The following is a 16,966-nucleotide window of genomic DNA, read 5'->3' as shown; positions in this document are numbered from 1 at the left end:
ATGTATTTCTGTGTTGTAGTCACCAGATCCATTTGAATGGTACCGGGGTCACACAAGTGTCCTGACGGGGAGCTGGGGTGCGTACATACTCTGACCTCTTTGTATTGGATTTGGTAGACAGTTTGGGGGTTCTTGACTTGTCTCTTCAGGACACTCCACCTCTAGAGAAGGGCATCCCTAGGCACGTCTGAAGGCCAAGATGGGACAGTGCTGGCCTGGACCCCATCCCCACATGCCTCTATGCATGAACATGGAGCATCTCACTGGGGGTCATCAATTTGATCCCCACCTGCTGCTGCCCAGGGGAAGAGGCAATGGCGGCAGTAGCGCCTGGTCATTGCAGTCCCAGCAGGAGTGGTATGTGAGCAACAGCACAGTCCCAGCGGGCAGCGCGGACGTCTGGTGCCTGCTGGGCCATGGGTTCACAGGTCAGTGAGCTCACCTTGTGCTGCGGCCGGTGTCGGGCGAGTCACCGCAGCCGCTGCCCCTGGCTGTGCTGGCTGTGAAGCCATCAGCAGTGCGGGCAAGGGCTGGGCGAATCACGCACAGCTCACGCACAGGCAGCCCTGCGGCAAAGCTGCAACTGGCCAAACTGGTCTCCTGTGACCCCTTCTCACCTGTCTGAGCCCACAAAGCTGAGCCTGGCCAGTGTGTGTTGTACCGACGTGTCCCAGGGTAGAGCTGACTTGGTCCAAGGGCACAGTGACAGCTTTTCTTCTCCAGGATCTTGTTCTGTATTTCAGGCTGGGATTTTCCCAGGACAGTCAAATGCCTGAGCTCATGAAATAAGTCCCTCATTCTTGTAAATAACATCAGATAGTGTTTTTTCTGAACACTTACAAGGTGGTGGGTGGCAGGGATTTTGCAGCAGGCAATTCTGACGAGGTTTGGGAGAAGAGAACATTTTCCATGTGAGCACTTTTCACCGGAGAAAGACTTCCAGGGCATCCCGCAGGGCAGTGCTGAACACTGCAGACCCAAACCGCGTCTTTGCCTTTCAGCACTGGCACTGCCTTTGGGTGTTCCCATTTCCTCCTGTCTTCCCACACCGCTGTGGGTGTTTGAAGGAACTGTGGGTTTTCCACAGCTGATGACTCAGCGGTGTGTCAAAACTTCCTTTTCAAGAGAGACACAAGGAGGGAAACAGAGGCATGCCAGCGGGGAAGGTCACACGAAGGCTGGGGAAGAGCCGAGCTGGGCCATCCCACTGCCCTGCCCGCTGTGGCCAGGCACCGCCTGGGCGGTCCCCATGCTCTCACGGTGCATCACTGCAGGGTCCAAGAGCACCCTCTGCCTCCAGAAATCACCAAAATGGCTTAAAAGCCCTGAGATTGTGTAAACAATCTGAGTGCGCTTTTTCCTTACTGTCTTGGGGTTTTTTTTAACATCGATGTATTGAATTTCAGGTGTTTCTTTACAAAAATGAAAGCTGGAAAACTACTTAAAAAAGCAAATAGGTGAAAGGAAGATGTAAGAGGCTTTCAGAATCACTTAGAGCCATGAGCTTAGGCTTGAATAAAAGCAGCAAACACCACAGTACAATCCTGAGTGCTGTCAGCACCCACCATTCAGCAGCACCAAGCACCTCCCAGTGCTGCCTCCTCCTGTGGTGCGGGTCCCCGTTGCCAACATGGGCAGTGCAGCGCAGCGCACTGGGCTGTTATGCTGGAGCTCTTATTAAATTGCACTGAGCTCCCACCCAGAAACAACATGACTTTGTCTAAATGCCCTTGACAGCAAGGTTTCCTTTCTGGAGAAAAGCAAGCCCTAGGGTTTGAAATAAACCTAAATTTATGAGTGGTGGTGGTGATGGAGGAACAGAATCTGTTTGAGAAAGGTAGATTAATACATTAACAATTTAAACGTCCCATGTTCCCTCAGCTATTGCCGAACCTCCATCTGCTGAGTGGGCCTACATCAGACTTCTTGAGGGTCCTTGTCCCCAACCTCGGAAGACCCTTAGGCTGGCTAATTTAAATTCTTCTCCATTCACTATTCACTGGTGCTTCTCTCACTCCAGTGCCCAGGAAGGGAGCATGGAGTGAGCAGGACAGGTATCCTCAGACCTGCTTTGTACCAACATTCCTTTGTACCAACACTACTTTAGTGGCTCCTTCCTTCTATTTAGGAATTTTTTGGCTAGCGGTCCTACAAAGCAACCTCACGTGAACATGATTTTTCCTTGTAGATGGGTCCCTTCTTCTTCTGCCTTTGTTCAAGTGGGGAAATGGTACCCTTGATGAAACTATGAGCCATTTGGGTGTGTTTTGGTGAGGTTTTTTAGGAAAGAGTTTATGCAGTCGGAAGAGGCCTGAGAACTTATAACCTTAGAGGGGTTTAATAGCCTGTAACCAACACTGCAAAACGTATGCACCAGCACAGCCTGTTCTGGGACACATAATAGCAGTGGTCCCCGCTGCACATTAAGCCACTTCCACAGAGGCTTGCTGTTTGCACTTTGGCTGCCAGCCAGGATTCGCATTTACAGGCTGCTTCCAGTGATATATGGTTTGATTGGAGACGATTTTATTTCAGTGTTAGGGTTTCATGGTGATGTTAGTCCTCATCTTCATCTCTCCCACCTCATATTTTGCTCAAGCCATTTTGCAGCGGCATGGCCACCGTGGCTGTTCTTCTGTGACCAAGGCCACAGCGCAGCGTCTGGGCCAAGCAGCCCACCCTTGGAAGGCTGCAGGGGAGCAGCACGCACCTCGTGCCTCACCTCTGTGAAACGGGGATGCTGCAAGAGTGCTGCGGTGAGCGGAGATTCCCGTCACGGGGCGTAGGACACCACAAGCCATGCTCTGGCAGAAACCTATGGGAACATGCTTGACTTACTCAGCTATTCTTATTCCCTGCCCATCGTGTAAAAACAGTTCCCAAACTGCCTTGCACAATGTTCTAGAAAATTGTTTCTGCTATTTCCCCCCCTCTACACCCTCAGCTATAACCACCACACCAAGCAGCCTTCTTTGGCGGCCTCGGTCCCTTCTCTGAGCTGTAGCGGCGGAGGCGGGATCTCCTTCCACCAGCGTGTCCATCTGAAACAGTTGATTGGAAGCACCAGTGAATTACAGCTGTGGTTTCACTGGGTACGAACATCTCCTTGCAATCAGTGGGAGTTTTGCTCTGCCTTGTACCACCAGTGGTCCACAGCTTTCCAAAACAGTCTGCATGAACTGAGAGCATCGTGAGGTGAGCTTGGCAGACTTCTCTCCTCTCGTGGGGCAGGGAAAAGTACGTCACTAGGGTGCCTGAAGCTACGTAAACAACAGAGCTGGAGAGAAAATCTTAAGTGTGCCTCCTCTTCCTTTGCTGTAACCACTAAATCATGCCCTCTGGAATCTTCAAACCTGGGGCAGCGCTGCAAACTGTGCTGGGGATGCCCGGCAGGGGACAGCAGGATCCCACCACTGCACCACCAGCCAGGCTGCTCCTTGCAAAAGACAGGCTGTAGCCAGCCCTCTGCAAGGCGGTGATGAAAGGCACCATCAAGTTTTACTGTCGGAACAAGAAGACCATGATTGACGCTGCGTGGATCTGAAGGGCTCTTCAGAGCCCTGGCTCTGGCAGAGCCCAGAGCCACAGCAAACTTGAGTCAATAACTGGCCTGTTTTGCTTTATGCTCTGCAATCAAAGGGTGTCCGACATGCTGCCGAACGCTCTCCCACTCCCCTGGGAATTTCCCACCCCACCAGGGCTGGGGTCAAGGCTCAGCAGTATACTGCCCTGGTTGTCCCCCCACAGGACAGCCAGCCTCAGAGGCCTTTGGCAGCACAGCCCCAGTGCCGCAGGCTAGACCAGCAGAGAGGGTGAGCTGGAGGGGCTGGTGAAGAGCCTTTGTGCTCACAGCTTCTCCTGGGGACCTTCTCACTGCTGGCATGGATGGAGGGGCACTGCATTTGTCATGGAGCCAGGCCTGGCATTTGCACAGGCGGTGCCTTCTGCCTGGCAATGGCCAGGGGGTGAGCTCTCGTCCGGGTGTCTAATGTTAATAAAGCTCATCTCACTGTCACGCAGGATGGCGTGGAGGTTCTGCCAGGGGAAGGGGACAGAGGTCGGTGCCTCTGTGACAAAAGCAATCTTAAACAGAAACTGGATGTGGGGACACATCTGATGTACTCGTGGAGATCTCACAGACCTATATCACCTTTTGGTGGATGAGGGCCAAGGATCCAAGTAGACCGTGCCTCTGACTTGCTGCTGACTCCTCCTTTTTCTGTGAAACCTGCAAGCCTCCTTCCCCCAACCCCAGGCTAACTCCCCTTCGCTCAGAAGGGGACCTCCCAGCACATTGGCATAAACTCCCCTTCTATTTGGTCACTTGTTGGACACCAACCTTAGAGGATCTCCAAAAAGTGGACTGACACTGGCCCCCTGCGGCAGCGTGTGTGAGGAGCTCCTGGCTGGCTATCCCCCAGGGCTCTGTTCTGCTCAGGACAGCTGGGATCAACCCCCATCCCGGTGCCATCCCTCTCAGACTGGGTGGGCTGGGCACTGGGCACTGAGCTCGTGGTGTTTTACACGGTGCTTGGTGGATGGGTGTGTGGTCACGATGTACACGTACATGTGCATGTGTATGTATGTATGCACTGAAAACCCATGTGTGTGTGTCCTAAACCAAGCTGTAATAACAAGAACTATCAAAAGCAGAATTATTTACTATGCATCCGAATTCCAGTTAAACAGCAGGGCTCCCAGAGGTTGGTGCCCGTCTCCCAGAGCCATGTGACGATGCAAAACTCTCCATGAAAATACATTTCTAGCTCAGAAAGTTGCAGAGAAAAGCTGCAAAAAGGGATTCAAAACCCAGAGAAAAGAAAATTCCCAAGTGAAAAAACCTTTTGCTAGTATTAGTAGCATTACTTTCAATGGCGTGATTTAAACTCATGATCTTTGGCGAATGACATTAAAGCTAAACCAGGAACGCCGCAGTGGAACGAGGGGTAGGAGACATCAGGAGAGTTGAGACTAACTTCAAGGCACTAAGTTCAAGGCTAAGCCCCAAGGAAATGAATGCCTCCGATCTCGCTGCTTCTCATCTTCCTGTGAAGTTTCTTTGCTGGGAGCAGAGTGTGAGTGGTGAGGAGGGCTGAGACAGGAGTGGCGCTGGGAGCTGCAAAGTGCTGTGGAGGTGGCAAAGCCCTGACAGGGACAGGGGTGCTCCCCCAGACTAACGCTGGTGATGCCAGCCAGCAGGATGCACGAGCCACCTGTCCAGGGACCCGGCAGCTCCCACCATCAGGGATGCGCCTGGTACACCAAGCAGTGGGCTGCTCCATGTCGCAGGCACAAGCCCTCTCCACTGGGACTGCCTCTGCTGTGCTGAGGGGCAGCATAGCAAAGGAGCTGGTGTCCACCATCTGCTTGGTCCTTGCCTCCACTGAGAGGGGATGGGAGGAAGGGGAAGCCTCAGTGTGACAGGGTTCCTGTGGCAAGCCTGGGACAGAGGCAGCAGAGCTCAGTGCTGGGTTTGGTGAGCCAAACTTGAGACCCTCATCCCTCTTCTTTGGGAATCTCTGGTCTTCAGGACCCCGATCTTGGCTCTCAAGTGGATGACAGGAGATTTCGACTTGGCATGTAAAGAGGGAAAGGAGACATGAAGGAGTCTGTATATGTGATCTTGAGGCATGGCTACACCCTGCGCAAGTCCCTGCGTGTCCTCTATACTCCTGTTTCCCCTTGGTTTCTGTTCTTTCTTGCAGGAGCGTGGGCTTGGTCAGGCTCCCCTGCTGTGATCTGCTCCCATACGACGGCTGCGGGGACTCCAGACATGTTCAAAGATGAGCTGACATGTCACATACACCATGTTGCCCACACATGCAGGAACTCCCCGCCATGAAGCAGTCAGCCTGCCCCAGGAGTTGGAAAGGCTCGTCATGGAGAAGCTGCCATCAGTGACTCTGCATAGACTGCCACACTAAAAATAGATCCATCTTCTTTTTCCACAGAGACTGCGTGTCTGGGCTGAAGTCTAAAACATTCCCAGAGTATATTGAGTTTGATGCAAGAAAGCCCTCCCAGAAGGTGGGTACTGTTTAAGAGGCAGCTAGAAGTGATTGGTAAGGGAGACACAGGAAGGCAGAGCAGGCGGAAAAGTCTATGCTTGGGATCACTTACTGCAATATAGACGTAGCTTGTGATCTGGATGTGAAGACCATGGATTTCAGCCCCATGGGAGGATGTGATTCACGTGAGCACACATCCACTTTTCCCAATGGCACTGAGAAATTCCTCACCCCACAAGAAGTCCCATGGGACTGAAGTGATCAAAGGAGGTGGTGAATAAGGGGCTTGAAAGACCCACCTCCACCTTTAATAACATTTTGTTTCTGACAGTGGGCTGTAGTAAAAGAAGTCCAGCCCCACCCCACAGGTCAAAAGAAAGCACTGAGCCCATGGGGTACCAAAGATAACTACACAGGAGCAGTGCAGAGGCAGAAAAATTACCCATGAGATACTCCAGAGCAGTCTCAGCCAATTTGTACGCAGCTGAAGAAGGGATGAAATCAATCACACATATTGTCCCTGAATCAGCAGTTCAGCTGCTGTTGGGACCCCTGAATAAAGATTGTAGCCCGCTCCCAAGGCCAGCCAATTCCTTCCTCAGTAGCTGCCAGTGAATGTGAGCTCTGGGCTGTCACACTGGGAGGTGTCTGAACTGCTGGCCAAGCTGTCTAAGGCTCCGTCTCCCCTCTTCCAACTTCTCCTTCCCTTCACCCCCTTATGAAAACATTGCTAATATGAGCTGTCACCCTGGGAGACAGCAACTCGTCGCAGCAGTGCAGGAGCCACGTGCAGGGGTGAGAGGGCGTTCACAAGGGGTTGCTTTCCGTAGAGAAGCATGTCATGTTATAGTGTACTGTATATGCAGGCTGATTCCCACCCTTGAGACCCGACAACACTGCCAACAGGACAGCTATGTCAACATGAAGTAAATGCTCTTAGTTTCTCTATTGCACTGACTCATTTTCATTTTGAAGGGGAAACTGAGGCAGGGTGATGCCTTGATCCAGACAGTATCACACAGCATGTCAGCAGTACAGATCACTCAAGGATGATGCATCTTGTCTGCCTGTCAATGAGTCTGCACATCCCTTGTGAAATCCGATGGTAGCACTCAATCAAAAAGCTACTCAGCTAAACTGTAACCCAAATGAACACAATTAATTCGCAGGACAGAATAAATGCTAAAAGTTGTGCTGTGGTGATGAAGAGTGAGATCCGCTGCTGTGTGGAGTGGGTCTGTAACAAGACTGATACCACCTACGCCACAGAATAAGGCTGGTGTTTTATTTCTGTGCAGAGAGGAATTGCCACCACAGGAGGAAATGCAGTAGTGTAAAAGGAGCTCACAAAGAGAGCAAATATTCATGTGCAGGCTCTTGCTCTGGAGTATATTTCATAAGGATGGAGGGAGGAGGAGTATTTTATCAGCTAGTGGGAGGAGGGAGTCCTAGTAACTCTCAGTATAAACAAGCTCTGTGCATGAGGTTCAGCCCACAGACATTTATCCATCCATCAAAACCATTTGACTTTTTGCCCTGTTTTCTGGCAAAGGGGACTGGTAACTTCTCCCTGCGTGGGAGCAAACAAGGTGTGCACAGCAGTGATTGATTCACCTGGTGATTGAGACATACATCAAAGAGCCTGCTTGCCGCATTTCAAGGCCCAGTGAGCAATTTATAGAAGGGTTTATGCAGATAAATAACCAGAGAGATTTATGTGAAGCAACACAAAACACATGTTTTTGGCTGCAGAGATATAGAAAAGCTCAAGTACTTGCAAGTTTTGTAGCAGAGGTTATTTATAAAAATGTTCCTGTTCAGTAGGATTTATTCTGGGGCTTCATTTTACTTGGCGCTGCCTCCAAAAGGCCGCAAAGCAAACAGCCACAGCAGGATCCATCACTTCTTTTACTATGTTGCCTAAAAAGGTTTCAAGTGTATAGGTTTTAAACCAGGAAGTTTATCACATCACCCCTAGCTGGGGCTGGGAATAGTAAGAGGCTGAGAGCAAGGACAAGCAGCAGCACAGGAGCCAGACTTCCTGGAGACGAGGGTCAGAGGAGGTGAGATGAGTCCCTGGATGTACCCCATATGCCAACTCTCTGTCCCCCAGCCTAGGCACTGGGCACTGGATCAGGAAAGAGGAAGCTGCTTCTGCAAACCCTATGACCCTGCCATGTCTAGAGTGATTTGGAAGGAGAGGAGTAGGCTGTCCTGCCCTCAGCTGGAAAGCTGGGGTGTAAACTTGAGTTCTCCGCCAAATCAGATCTGCAGATTTAAGTCTTTGGGTCTAAGCAGAAGTTTCTAGCCATGTATTATATTTTTCTGGCTTGGGCATCCTCTGTGATTCTGGGTACCGCTGGTTGTGTTGTACCTCATTTTGCATTGAGGTCCAGTCCCTGAACCTTGTGTGGACTCTTCTCTGCCTGCTGAAAAGTAGGAGCAGGCTCGGTGCTGTGTTAGTGTGACAGCGAGCCAGAGCTCGGGTGTGCTCTTACTGCTGTCCCACCCCATGAGCTCACCCTCTTAGGTGGCCATGTGCCCTGGACCACCTTCCTCCTGCACCTTTGCACCCGTGGGGAGGCACAGAGGACTGTATCAGAGCCAGCAGCTTGATGAAGACCTTTTCAGTCAGAAGAGGAGACTCACTGTGGGGTGGGTGGCCAAGTCACCCTCTAACTTAGCAGAGGGGGTCCACCAGCGAGAGCTCACAGTTCGCACACCCAGTCCCACCACACTACACGCAGCCCGCAGCACATCCACTCGCCTGACAGAGGGTCAGATCCCCCACCGCCATGGGACATTGCACAGGAGACAGAGAGGCAGCTGTCTGGCAGTCTTCTCCTGAACTGCTCCCCTGACCTATTTTTCCAGTCTGAACAACTTCTCTTTCAGGAAGGAACAAGAGAAGTCGCTCAAACAAATGATTGCCAACAGGCCCAGAGCTGCCCCCACACGGCGTGCACCCTTGTCAACACTGAAGTACACATATACCAGGAACAGTAAGACTGGAGAAATCCTTTCCCTTCTGGTTGCATACCTCTCATCCATAAAAATTCCTCCCTATATGTCCTTGTGTTCACTGACCTTCTTTCCTCATGGTCTCCATCTCCTAGGGTTGGAGGCAGATCTCAGCACTGCCAGTAACTGGCATTTCCCACCCCGGGTAGAGAAAAAGATCATCTGTTTTAAAAAACGTTGTGACTGCTCCTAAATCTTAGGCTCCCTTTCTCTGTGTGGGAGTGCAGGGCTTGGGATTTGCTTGGCAATCAGCCTTCCCATCCATGGGAAAGACCCCCTGCCCTCATGTATGCTCACCACACGGGCCATTTTATTTACATAGCTGGGTCCACACATTTATATTTAGTATGTTTGAGAGGCCACCACAGACTTAATAAGCTAAAAAAGAGGATGGAAGAAGATGCATGAAGGTTAGGGAGGGGGGATATGAGTGAAAACTGAGGCAGCTGGAGGTAAGTCCAGGGCTTGCTTGGCTGTGTGGCCATGAATGCTGGTGTCTCCTGCTGCGGGAAAAAGGGCCAGAAGTTGAGATCACCTTTGGATGTGAACTTGGGTCAGATTCAGGCCCTTCTTTAAACATTCTCTCAGGGGAAGCCGCGCTTAAATATGACTTGGCTTTGCCCTGCCCAGCAATTGCAAAAACAACTCAGTTTCATCCACCCAGTCTTATAAGATGTCTCTCTCTCTATATATATATATACGTGTCTATATAGAGACAGTCTTATACAGATTTTAGCATTTTTGGTTATCATGTAAATCTGACCAGAGTCAGGCCTGAGGTTACTAGAGGCAGTGCTTTCAATCAGGCCTCTCCTCATGTGACCCCCCCAGGAGATTTGCCGCTGTTCCCTCAGTGCAAACCCCCCTAGAAGGAGAAACCATGCGATGACAGTTGGGAGCTGATTATACATTTCTCTTACTCCCACCCCCCTTGTGTCTGGCATGCATTTGTCTTTTGTTTACTAGAAACATGCTGTGGGGCAGCATTTGCTTTTCAGTTGGGAATACTTATGTTAGACAGGACCGTTGCTCGATTGTTGTGGGCACGGTGCAGCTGCCGGGTTGCCCTCTCCACTGGCCATCACCACGATGCCTGTTGAGGGCGGCAGGGCAAAGATCTGGTCTGCTCATGGGCAACAGGCTTGAGTTTGAGGAGTGGCTTCAGCCCAGGTTTGGGTGCCAGATAGGAAGTAACTTGTCACAGATTTGCCTTTGTTTCTTCACAGGAAACGTTTGTGTAAAGTTGGTCAAACATACACTGAAAATAGCACCTATTATTCAGAAATTCTGAGTTAAGATCAGGCGGAAGGTGGACAGACCTCAGCAGAGGATCTTCTGTGAATGTGGTCTTGTTGGGCTCATGCTACAACTCATGGTATATTTTTAAGTCAAAATTGCAGCAAAAAAACAGAATAAAATCTCCAAAGATGCATGAAATTTTCTTACCTTTTTTTCCAACCCTACCTCATGATTTTCCACTTATACACAGCCTTTTCAAAAAAAACCAAAAAAAACCAAAACAGACAAATGACTTTCAGCCTGTGGATTCTTAACCAGCTCTTTGTTTGGACTGTCTCCTCCTGCTAACTATTTGGGGGATCTCATGAAGCAGCCGGCATTGCCTCGTTTCTGCTAAGAGAGAAAGGAGAAGCATTCTCAGTAGTTTAAAGTACAAAGTTATAACTTGCTTTGAGGCACAAACCCTTTGACAACTTGTTCCTGTTAACATGAAAGCAATGTTTCAGGCACATTGTTATGCAAATAGACCATGTGTCTGAGCACAACGTATTTGTATCTGATCATGAACTTCACTTTATACTGTGCACCGCTGCAGCTTGCCCAATCGCAGCTTGCTATTATGCCCTCCAGAAATGTTCTCAGCATGTTGTTACGGGATTATCCCAATGATTAAACTTGTGATCTGGGGCTACAAATAGATTTTGTCACCCATCTACTGGCTAGCACCCATGTGTTTGTCTCTTCCTCAGCCTTTCTCCTGCTTTCCAGGCTGCACCAGCGGCAATCGTGGCCGAGATTTTAGAGGCCAAGATTGGCTTCACCTGGGAGAGCCAGGGAGGAGGTCACCTTTCAGGTGAAGGGTGGGCTCAGCTGGTTGTGGTGGCCTATGGGAGCACAGCAGGATACTTAAATATGAAAGGCAGCAGCTGAGTGGGTTTTGCTGTGGCATGTTTGTTCCTATGGAGAAGGCAGCTCTAAGGTGGGTACAGTCACTATGGTTTGGGAAGTGGGCTTTGAGGTATTGGGGGGGAGCCTTGCCCCTCTGTTGCTGCTGTCACTTGATGCCTGGGTTTGGAGGTATGGGTAGTGCCCAGAGAAACTGTGATGCCTCCTGGGCTGCCTCTTTTTTGGAGGTTCCAACTGAACTGACTGTATCATGTCTCTCTCTCTTTTTTTTACCCCCTTTCTTTTTTTTTTTTTTTAAACTCCCTGGCAAAATAGCACCTTGTAAGTAGGACCTGCCTGGCAGTAGGAGCTGGAGACACCTGGGTGAAAGGCTGGCTCTGAAGGTGTCTCATCCAGAGAAGCAGGTCAGAGCTGTGCTGCTGAGCGCCTGGCAGAGCAGACAGGAGCTTGTGCTGGAAATTGGGGGACTTGGTAGCTGGGCAGGCTGCAATAAGCAAGTGATCCTGGTGGGGTGGGGTCTGAGGCCAGGTGACACCCTCATCTGGCACACAGCCTGCTGCAGCTCTAGTGACATGTCTCCTGAAAGGCCTGCTGTAGCCCTTCTATGTCCACAAATAGCTTTGGTTCCAGCTGAAAGACTTTTTCCCTATCATAAACATATTTGGTAGAAATACTGTGTTCAGTGCAACTCGTTCTTTCCTTTAGCAATTACAGCAGAGTAAATTAAACTTTCATGATTCTGAAGTACATAACTCTCCTTTGAGCTTCAGAGTCTGCTTCTCTGGCCATCCTGCAGCAACAAGGGCTTTGCTGGTGGTGTTGGGGTCCTTGGGGGAGATGGTGTAGCTCACCCAAGCTGGTGATGTAAACGGTGCTAAATTCCTGCTCAGCAGTCTCGTCCTCTGCAGGCTTTGTGTAGCTGCTGACTGAGGCAGTTTGTGAGCAGCAAGGGCAGCGTGCTGCTTACCTGCCACGGTTGAGATTGCTCCCTACACAAACAAACAGGGCTTGCGGACCACCCGTTAGCCAGCAGCCTGTTTCCATTAGCTGAAAGCCAGCAACCCCCTCCCCTTGAGGAGGTAAAATGCCCTCATGGCCTCTGATGAGAAGGCTTTAATTATGAAGAGAATGAAAAAGTACTTTTTTTTTTACCCCCCTCAAAACTTGTCTGACAACAGGCAAGACTCCCTGGCTTGTTTTGTGCTTTGCTGGCAAAAAAAGCGGTGGAAATGAGCAGGGGTCTGAGGTTCAAGCAGGCTCTGCATCCGACTACCGGCTTGCCTGGAGTCAGTGTGAGCAGCAGCGTTTGCAGGGAGCTAATTGCTGGTGTCCAGGCTCCTAATACAGCGGTGCTCTGGTGAGAAAAGGTGCCGAAAGCCTCCCTCTCTGCAGACATGCCTGCTGTGAGCCCCCACAGTCCCTCTGTTCTCCTGGGAAGGGGGTTTTCCCTTCCACACTGGAGTCTCCTGAGCTGTGAAATGAGCCGGGGCTTAGCTTGCCTTTTTGATGGTAAGGCTGCCTCTCAGGGGTGTCAGCAGTTACAAATTTCACTTGCTGTCACTGGTTCAGTGGCTTAACACATTCATGTGATAGCCATGGCAGCATTTTCAATTAATAGGTGTGACATTTCTTATGAAAAGGACCACAGCATAGTGAATCTCCTGTAGCCTGTGGTAAAACTTGTTTCAACTCTGGCATAAAATTAAAAGGAAATTTTAACCTTTTTCAGAAAGTCAGGTGGAAAGGGAGGTCTTAGAAGGAGGTGAAATTATCTTTTAATGAATCCAAGCTCTCTTAATCAGATATTTCCAATTTTAATTTAAGTTATTCTTGCTTTAGATTCATGTCTGCCTGCAAAACCCTCAGGTTTAACCAGGAAACATTTTCTTATGAGAGAATGTTGTATTACCCAGCTGTAGCCAGAAGCCACCCAATTTTACTCTCCAGACTGTATAAAGTGAACTGAGGGAAGATGATACACTTTTATAATACCTTTTTTTTTAGGCAATATATTCTGTGCTGGTGTGAGGAATTCTGGGTGATTACCTTTCCCCTTGGCACAAGGAAAGACAGAAGTGGAGACAAGATTTTGCATTGGTGCTCTGTGACCTTGATAAATCAGGCACCACAAATCACTGCCGTTTCAGATCCAGGACTTAAAAATTTCGCATCCCTTAATGGGTGGGAGGCGGAAGTGCCCTATCTTTTGAGAAGATCCTCCTGTTTCTTGCCTATTAATTTAGCAGCTCCCAAAATAGCAACCTATAGTAGCTAGATTCATAATTCATAATTAAAACTCCTACCAGTGTTCAGGCTCCACTGTTGGTTTGACCTCTATGCCTCTCCATGAGCATCCATTTCAAGGGATGCTTGCCCTCTTCTCAGGGAGGGCCCTGTGACTTATCACATCAAGTTAACAGAAGGTCATATAATAGTCATAAAAATATTATGGATCCCTCCCACATTCCTCACCCATGGCAAAATACTGCAACAGGGAACAATCAGAGCTTTCTAGCTGGGCATCCAATAAATCTGCAGAGGTATTAGGCAGAACTGAAGCTCTACAGCTGTTGGGGTGGAGGGTGAGTGCAGATGGATGGATCACAAAGAGGGTCCTTTCTTCCTCTGTTACTGTTTGGAAGCAAACCTGTACATCAGAAATGTTTTTAAGAGGTATAAATGTTTCCTTTGTTAAAAAAAAATTGTTTGCTGTTTATTTGTCAGCTGTATTATGTAGCGATGTAAATTCAGTGACATGGAAGTAGGTTTGCAGAAATGATGTTTGGCTCTGTTGCTTTCTCAATAGTGGCTGTACCAGTTAAGAGGTTTATTCTGTACGCGACCCACCCAAGAGCAATCTCTCCTGAAGCCCTGTGCTGCTCCTTGCTGAAGTCTTACTGCTGCCAGATGAGTAGCTTTTAGCTTTGTCCCTGGGATACCATGAGCAGTGCCTAATTCAGGCTTTCTGTACAGAGAAACTGCAGTATCTCCTACAGGCTGGCCCTCTCCAAGGGGACACAGCTCCAGCCCCCCGAGTCTTCTCCATCTGGCTGCTCTGTCTCAGGCTCTGCTTGCAGCTGATGACTGAGTCCTGCTGGCATTGTCAGCCCAGCAAACAGCTGGGGCATTTCTTCTCCCTGTGCTGCCTGAGTTTGTCTCCTTGACTCATTCCTTACCCTTTCCTAAGCTTCTGTGGAAGGCCTTGGGGAATGTGGCTCTTTCTATACATTTGCTATCTGATCTGCCCTGGGTCTGAGCTGTGGGGTGCTTGTATCCTCAGGCTGGGCTGTTTGGGGTGAGAGCTGTGCCACGTGCAGTGGGGTGATGCTGGTTCCTGCTGCTTAGGCCAACATGGGGTCACAAAGTTTTCATGCCATTTGGAGTTCATGGGGAAAAGACTTGTCTGACTCGCATGTGTAATCTTTCCTTCTTTACACCCTGAAATTGTCTCTTCCCTAACATTTTCTGGAACCCCTTTGTTCTCTTGTGCCTCCTCTTGGCAGGTACAGAGACACTGTTTGTGCCTTTCTTAGAGGACTCCCACCATCCCAGCTCTTCTGTGCAGTGAGTTGGGCCTCCATGTACTACTTCCACAGCCCTGTCAAGTTCTGCATGTCATACCTCAGACTTAACTTTAGCAGAAACTTTATCTATGAATTACATTACATCTTGTTAAAAATGTCACACAAACCAGGAATGGAAGGACACTGCTACCATCTGACTGGGGGTGTTTCCCACTCCCCCAGGCCTGTTAGTTTATCTCTGCTTTTGCCATTGTCCCTAATGCCATGCCAGAATTGTGCTGACCTCCACAAAGTCTCAGTGCAATTTAAACGAACCCGCTTCTATTGAAATCAATGGCAAATTGTTGCTACATTGGTATTGAAGAGTATGAAATAGCCTCAAAGCATATTAGGCTTTACTATTTATGAGAGTCCTTGAAGGTATTATCTACTGTTCTGCTTAGCAGTTTTCTGTTATATATAAAATTTATTTTTCTGTCAGTTAAGTTAAACTATATGTAGAAGGCAATTGAGCTGCCCAAGATCACACAGGGATGAGCAGTTGTGGCTTTTCTGCAGCCTGAACTTCACCTGTCTGTGTTCTGAACCCTCTGCGCAGCATGCTCCCACCGTCTCCTCGCTGTCGAGCCTGCTTACTGTGCTGCGTGCTGAAGTGGGCAGCAAAACAAACCTCGTCTGCCCTCACTGGATCCAGCCGTGTGACAGTCAAGAAACTCAGCCAGTAGCCGATATAGCCTTGATTCTGACTCCTGCAATGGCACTACCTGTCAGGCTGAACGTTGATCTTCATAGGCTTGTTTTAAGTGTGTTTCTACAATAAGGTATGGTCATGGCTGTATTCCCAAATGATTTCTCTATGGATGGCAAGTATAGCTGGAAGGACAAGGATATCAATCAGAAGTGTCTACAGACAGAATTAACAATTTTAAGAAATTGATGTATGGTCTTGTCATTGACTCTATTGCAAAGTTCATGCAAGCATAGCATGAACGAAGGAGCAGGCTTCCAGGCTACGTGGCTGTTGAAGAAGGTCTTTCTAATGCCAGAGGTAAAAATCTATTAAAACTTTATCTTGAAGTGAATTAATGTGTTGAAAATGTGCTGCAGGGGTAAGGTAACACACAGCCACTAGATTTTTCTCAGTGGCTTATTTCGCTGTTCACAACACTTTTCAGCCTGAAGTGATGTAAATGGAGGAAGGTAGCATGAGAGATGACTTCAGCTCCCTCCCCTGTCAGCCTTTTTGCTAAATTTCAGGTTTTGGGGTGAAGGTGTCAGCCATGCTATCTGGGAGGGAAGGATTCTGATTTCCTGTATCTGCAAGCTGGTGGGGAGCCTGTGCTGCAGCTTTGGAGTGTGGGGTGTGAATGAGGGGTCTCAGCCTCACAGGCACTCTGAGTCCAGGCTGGCATCTCAGGGGTGTACATGCCCACTGCCTCACGAGGATGTGTTGGGGCCAGCTCCTGTCCTGGTGTCCCTCTCCAGAGGGAGCAGAGTGGGCAACAGCAGATCTGCTGCTGTGCAATTGCCTTTTCTTTGAGGGCATCTGCCAGCAAGATGCTGCCTGATGCAGAGGGAGGCTGGTCTCTGCAGGCATCCTGGCCAGCCTCAGACTTGGAGACCTCCTGGAGATGGGGCTGTAAATCTTGCTCAGGCGAAGGCAGGCAGGAGGAGAAAGTAGACCTCAAGGAAATAGCTTCCCCAGGGAAGCTTCTGCGGGGACAAAAAGCCGAAGCCTCTGGAACACAGCCAGACATTGATGAAGGAAAAAACTAATTTCCCCTTCTTGTGGGGCTTGTAGTACAGGAAATGTGGCCCTCGGGGACAGATGTAAATTTAGGCATGTTAACTTAATGCTGTACTTGTCTGAGAACTCCTCAAATCCAGGGTCTCCCTATTAAGCAGTCAGGCAGTTGTAATGGGAGCTGTTGCATTGTAGATGGTGTCTGCTTCTTCCACACCTTCCCCACCAGTCTGCTCCCAGTGTGGGAGATGAGGGCCAGGGGAATTGTAAAGTAACCGGCATGAGTTACTTCACTTGATTCCTTTAGCTTTCCACGTAATGTGCTGATGTCTGTAATCTCTTGGCTGTTTCTTCTGCTCTTGCTGGACAGGGGTGTATAATGGAGCTCTTCAGGCCCTGCTTCAGGTGTGGGAAACTGCCCTGAACAGCAGTCTGTCTGTCTGTCCGTGCTCCTTTCTAGCAGTGCTGCACCTCATCCTCAGCTGAGACCTGCCCCAATTTGAATGGACCTGAGAGCTGCAGGA

This window comes from Rissa tridactyla, chromosome 6, assembly GCF_028500815.1.
Source record: "Rissa tridactyla isolate bRisTri1 chromosome 6, bRisTri1.patW.cur.20221130, whole genome shotgun sequence".
NCBI classification, from domain to species: domain Eukaryota; kingdom Metazoa; phylum Chordata; class Aves; order Charadriiformes; family Laridae; genus Rissa; species Rissa tridactyla.
The sequence above is the reverse complement of the archived record's forward strand: the minus strand, read 5'-3'. Positions refer to the sequence as shown.